Raw genomic sequence first — 6,000 nt, 5'->3', positions numbered from 1 at the left:
GGCTGTCTCATCGTTGTCAGTGATCAGGCCTACCACTGTTGTGTCATCAGCAAACTTAATGATGGTGTTGGAGTCGTGCCTGGCCATGCAGTCATGAGTGAACAGGGAGTACAGGAGGGGACTGAGCACATACCGCTGAGGGGCACCCATGTTGAGGATCAGCACGGGGGATGTGTTGTTACCTACCCTTACCACCTGGGGGTGGCCCGTCAGGACATCTGGGATCGGGTTGCAGAGGGAGGTGTTTAGTCCCAGGGTCCTTAGCTTAGTGATGAGCTTAAAGGGCACTATGGTGTTGAACGCTGAGCTGTAGTCAATGAATAGCATTCTCACGTAGGTGTTCCCTTTGTCCTTGTGGGAAAGGGCAGTGTGGAGTGCAATAGAGATTGCATCATCTGTGGATCTGTTTGTGCGGTATTCAAATTGGAGTGGGTCTTGATTCTGGGATAATGGTGTTGATGTGAGCCATCATCAGCCTTACAATGCATTTCATGGCTACAGACGTGAGTGCTACGGGTCGGTAGTCATTTAGGCAGGTTACCTTAGTGTTCTTGGGCAAAGGAACTATGGTGGTCTGCTTGAAACATGTTGGTATTACAGACTCAGACAGGGTGAGGTTGAAAATGTCAGTGGAGACACTTGCCAGTTGGTCAGCGCATGCTCGCAGTACACATCCTGGTAATCCGTCTGGCCCAGCGGCCTTGTGAACGTTGACCTGTTTAAAGGTCTTACTCACATCGGCTGCGGAGAGCGTGATCACACAGTCATCCGGAACAGCTGATGCTCTCATGCATGTTTCAGTGTTACTTGCCTCAAAGCGAGCATAGAAGTTATTTAGCTCATCTGGTAGGCTTGTGTCACTGGGCAGCTCTCAATTGTGAATCCCTTTGTAGTCTGTAATAGTTTGCAAGCCCTGCCACATCCGACAAGCATCGGAGCCGGTGTAGTACAATTCGATCTTAGTCCTGTATTGACGTTTTGTCTGTTTGATGGTTCGTCGGAGGGCATAGCGAGATTTCTTATAAGCTTCCTGATTAGAGTCCCACTCCTTGAAAGCGGCAGCTTTAGCTCAGTGCGACTGTTTCCTGTAATCCATGGATTCTGGTTGGGGTATGTATGTACAGTCACTGTGGGGGCGACGTCCCCGATGCACATATTGATAAAGCCAGTGACTGATGTGGTGTTCTCCTCAATGCCATCGGAAGAATCCCGGAACATATTCCAGTCTGTGCTAGCAAAACAGTCCTGTAGTTTAGCATCTGCTTCATCTGACCACTTTTTTAAAGACCGAGCCACTGGTGCTTCCTGCTTTCATTTTTTTGCTTGTAAGCAGGAATCAGGACGATAGAGTTATGGTCAGATTTTCCAAATGGAGGGAGCGAGGGAGAGCTTTGTACATGTCTCTGTGTGTGGAGTAAAGGTGGTCTAGAATTTTTTTCCCTCTGGTTGCACATTTCACATGATGATAGAAATTCGCTAAACTGATTTAAGTTTCCCTGCATTTAAGTCCCCGGCCACTAGGAACACCGCCTCTGGATGAGCGTTTTCCTGTTTGCTTATGGCGGAACACAGCTCATTTAGTGCGGTTTTAGTGCCAACCTCGCTCTGTGGTGGAATGTAAACAGCTACGAAAAATACATATGAAAACTCTCTAGGTACTGTAGATAGTGTGGTCTCCAGCTTATCTTGAGAAACTCTACCTCAGGCGAGCAAAACCTTGAGACTTCCTTAGATATCGTGCATCAGTTGTTGTTTACAAAAATGCATAGGCCCCCGCCCTGTGTCTTACCAGAGGCTGCTGTTCTGTCTTGCCGATAGAGTGTAAAACCCACCAGCTGTGTGTTATTCATGTCGTCGTTCAGCCACGACTCAGTGAAACATAATATATTACAGTTTTTAATGTTCTGCTGGTAGGATATACGTGCTTTCAGTTCGTCCCATTTATTTTCCAGTGATTGAGCGTTAGCTAGCAGAACGGAAGGCAAGGGAAGATTAGCCACTCTTCGCCTGATCCTCACAAGGCACGTTGATCTTTTGCCTCAAAATCTCCATTTCCTTTCTCCAGCGAATCACGGGGATCGGGGCCATCGCGTCCGACTCATTGAAGAACTCCTCGTCCAATTTGAGGTGAATAATCCAAGTTCTGATGTCCAGAAGCTATTTTCGGTCATAAGAGACGGTAGCTGCAACATTATGTACAAAACAAGTTACGAACAACGCGAAAAAACAAACAAAATAGCATGATTGGTTGAGAGCCGATAAGACGGCAGCCCTACCCTCCGGCGCCATCAAATAGAACATGTTCCACTGTCTCCATCTCCTGCTGACATAAATCACACCTCCCAGTCAGATGTTTCCACATCACTTTCAATGTACTATTTAGCCTTGTGTGTCCCAGTCACAGACTTCGTGACTACACTTTCCTCCCTTCTGTCTCGGCCTGAGGACCTCCCTGACCCCACCTTTTCCTGGATCTTATACAGACTCTTGACACTTCTTTTTAACCACAGTTCTTAATCCCTTCTTAATCCCTTGGCTTCTGCTTTACTGATTGACAATTCCATCTCAATATTAGGATGTTTAAGAGTCTGCTTGGCAATAATATCCACTTCCTCATTCCCCTCTACTTCCACATGAACATCACAAATACCCCTATCTGTTTCACCCTATACAAACACTGCAAAACCTCACAACACAAAGTCTGCTCTTAGACACACAGGAATTTAAGCTCATCAGTGCTGCACAGGAGTCAGAGCAGATGACTACCCTATCTAGCCTCACCTCCTCCACCCACCCTGCAGCCAATAGTATGGCCAACAACTCCATTGTGTAAACAGATAAATATTCCATTGCTCTTTTTGTCACTGCCACCTTAAACTCAGGAACACTAAAAGCTGCTCCTATCCTCCCTGTTTTAGGGTCCCATATCCATCTGTGAATATATTGAAGAAAGCATAGTATTGTGTTGTCAAATGTTCACTTAAACTGAATCTACTCCATCCTCAACATCTCTTACCCTGTCAAGCAACCCTAGATCTATCACTGGTTGAGGGAGAAACCAAGGTGGGACAGCAGGAAGAACCACAGAGAGGCTAAACATCCCTCCCAAACAACCCCATCTCTCTCACCTGCAGTTGCCTATACACCCAAAGCTTGTATTCAGATTTTGTTAATGTTCCCAGCACTCTAGGAGCACCTTTTTTTGTAGGATGTGTAACCTTGTGTACTTGTAGATTTACCCAATATGTCATGGCTAGCTGTTGTCTTCTTAACTTTAACAGCATCTCTCCCAACTCGACCTGCATCACTGCCACCGGAGAGGTCCTGAGTGCTCCACAACATATTCTTAGGGCTTGGGCCTGGATTACATCTAGCTTTTTAAAGATGTCTGAGCTGCTGATCCATATGCTATACTTGCATAATCCATTGATGACCTTAACAGCGCTGTTGGGTTCTGAGAATATGAAACATACTTATTCATGTCACTGAGGGAGAGAGGGTAATGTATAACGTTTACATTGTATCAGGGATCCTATTGAAAGATTGAGTGCTTAGGTTTAGAGGGTCTACACCAGAAGTTAATGGTTATCTGTAGGAGGAAGGTATATATTGTGTGCAATTAAGCTTGTATGGTGCTGAGCGCAGGGAAGCGATCACATGTGGCAGGCATTGATAAGGCGAGAGAGACATGGATTAGTGATGAAGGGGGGTCGATATCAGGTCAGGTCACGTTAATTAAGGGAGAAATAAAAGTTTATGGCCCGTATCACTTAGTGTCCTGCCTAGCAGTAAAGACAGATGTGTAGGAGGAGACTCAGCCTAGGAGGAAGGGTTAAATATCAGTGCTTGTGTGGAACTGTCTTTGTCTAATGCAGCTGTATTGATCCTCTGGGAAGAATAAACTTGGTTAAGCTTTCATAGTGTCCGTAGAGTTTTTTTACTCTGAGAATTAAAACCTAACAGTGGCATATATATAAGTAAATCATTTTCAATGGCATTATATCTGCCCCCCACTCCATTCCTGACAAGCAATGCATCACATTCAATATTTTCTTTCCTTTGACAACTACACTGTTAATATGCTCCGCCCATGTCATTCGAGTGCCAAACCAGACCCCCAGGAACCTAAACCCTCCCACCCTCTCCAGATTCCTTCCATACAACTTCAGGTATATTTCCTCCCCAACCTTCCTTCAAGAAAAAAACACAGTCTGTGTTTTCTCAACTGTAAACTTGAAGCCCCACCTGAGGGACCACTGCTCTACTTCACTAATAGCTTCTTGAACACTTCTGGCTCTATGGGTAATATTTCTCCCTCTCTTCCACAGCACGCCATCATTTGCAAACAATGACCTCCCAGTATCAGGTCTTACCTTAGAGAATACATTGTCAATAATAATGGAGATCAACAATGTACTAATGACACTTCCCTGGGGGGTACCAATATCCACCTCATAGCTTTCTGACATAGAGCTCCCCACACTTACTTGTATTGATCGGCCAAAAATAAAATAATTTATCCAGTTAAAAACCCTTCCCCTAACCCCCATATTATTCAGCTTGATAAGTAGGCCTTCCTTCCACATCATATCATAAGCCTTCTCTACATCAAAGAAAACGGCTACTACCACCTCCTTATTTGCCTATGCCCTCCGTATGACCGACTCAAGGCACGGCACAGGATCCATCGTTCCCCTGCCTTTCCTGAACACACTTTGATCTGGTGACATTAGTCCTCTACTCTCTAGAAAGTATGTCAGCCTTTCCGTTATCATCTTTCCCATAAGTTTACATTCGCAAGATCTCAACGCTATCGGCCTATAGCTTGAAGGACTAGTAGGGTCTTTCCCAGGTTTACGTTTTGGCACCACTACCACCTCTTTCCAACTTCCTGCCACACCTTCTTGTAAAGGCCCAATACTTTCCCCATTGCAGTGTCACTGAGATGAGCCATCATGATGTAACACATCTCATCCTTCCCAGGGGATGTTACCCCAGCTTTAGCTAATGCTCTCTTCATCTCAACCAATGTAAAAGGGCCATTCAATGTATCCCCCACCATCTCTCTCTGATCCAGGACCCCCGGATGTTCTCTGACCCTCTCTCTCCCACGCTGCCCCTCTTCTGTCAGATTGTTTGAGCTGTGCACCTTCACAAATGCCTGGGTTAGCATCTCTGCCTTCTCTCACTGCAACAATCTCCCAACTTTTCAGCACAGGGAGATACCAATCTCTTCTGTCCTCAATCATCCCCCATACCTCTCCCACAGGAGTGGTCCTGCCTATGTTTCCACAGGACCGGCGCCAATACTCCCTCTTAGCTGTCCTAATGATCCTCCTTACTACTGCTTGTGCTTGTTTATACTGAACCGGGTGCTGGTAATTATGGGACCTTTTCAACATTGTGAAAACGCTGTTCCTACTCTTCACTGCTTCTCTACACTCTTCACTCCACCAGGGGACTGCGTTACTCTTTCTCCCCCGTGTACCCATAGGAATCACCTGCCTTGCACCCCTTACTATTGCGCCTCTTACTCCATCATTGAGTGTTTCTATATCTGAATTAAGATCAACCTGAGACAGCTCTTATTCACTCAGCTCCTGAAACTGACCCCACTCTGCCCAATCCATTTCCTACTGATTCTTCCTCCCTCAAGCCTACAGTACACATGATAGGATAGTGATCACCACCCACTGTAGATTCCTCCAAAACCTCCCAACTGCATCTGCCTGCCATTGAACTTGAGATCAAAGTAAGATCCAGAGCAGGTTCATTTCCAGTTACTGGGTCAATCCTGGTTCCCTGGCCGTCATTAAGACTCACAAGCCCTTTCTCATCCAGTAGTTCGTCCAACACTTGTCAGTTTACATCAGTCCGTAACCCTCCCCAGAGCGTACTATGAGCATTAAAAACCCCACACCACATTACCCGTCTCCTATCTTGACCTTCTACATTCCCAAGGTCCAGCATAGGGGCCCTTGAAATCCCATAGGGGATTTT

This window comes from Salmo salar, chromosome ssa17 (genome assembly GCF_905237065.1).
Source record: "Salmo salar chromosome ssa17, Ssal_v3.1, whole genome shotgun sequence".
NCBI classification, from domain to species: Eukaryota; Metazoa; Chordata; class Actinopteri; order Salmoniformes; family Salmonidae; genus Salmo; species Salmo salar.
The sequence above is the reverse complement of the archived record's forward strand: the minus strand, read 5'-3'. Positions refer to the sequence as shown.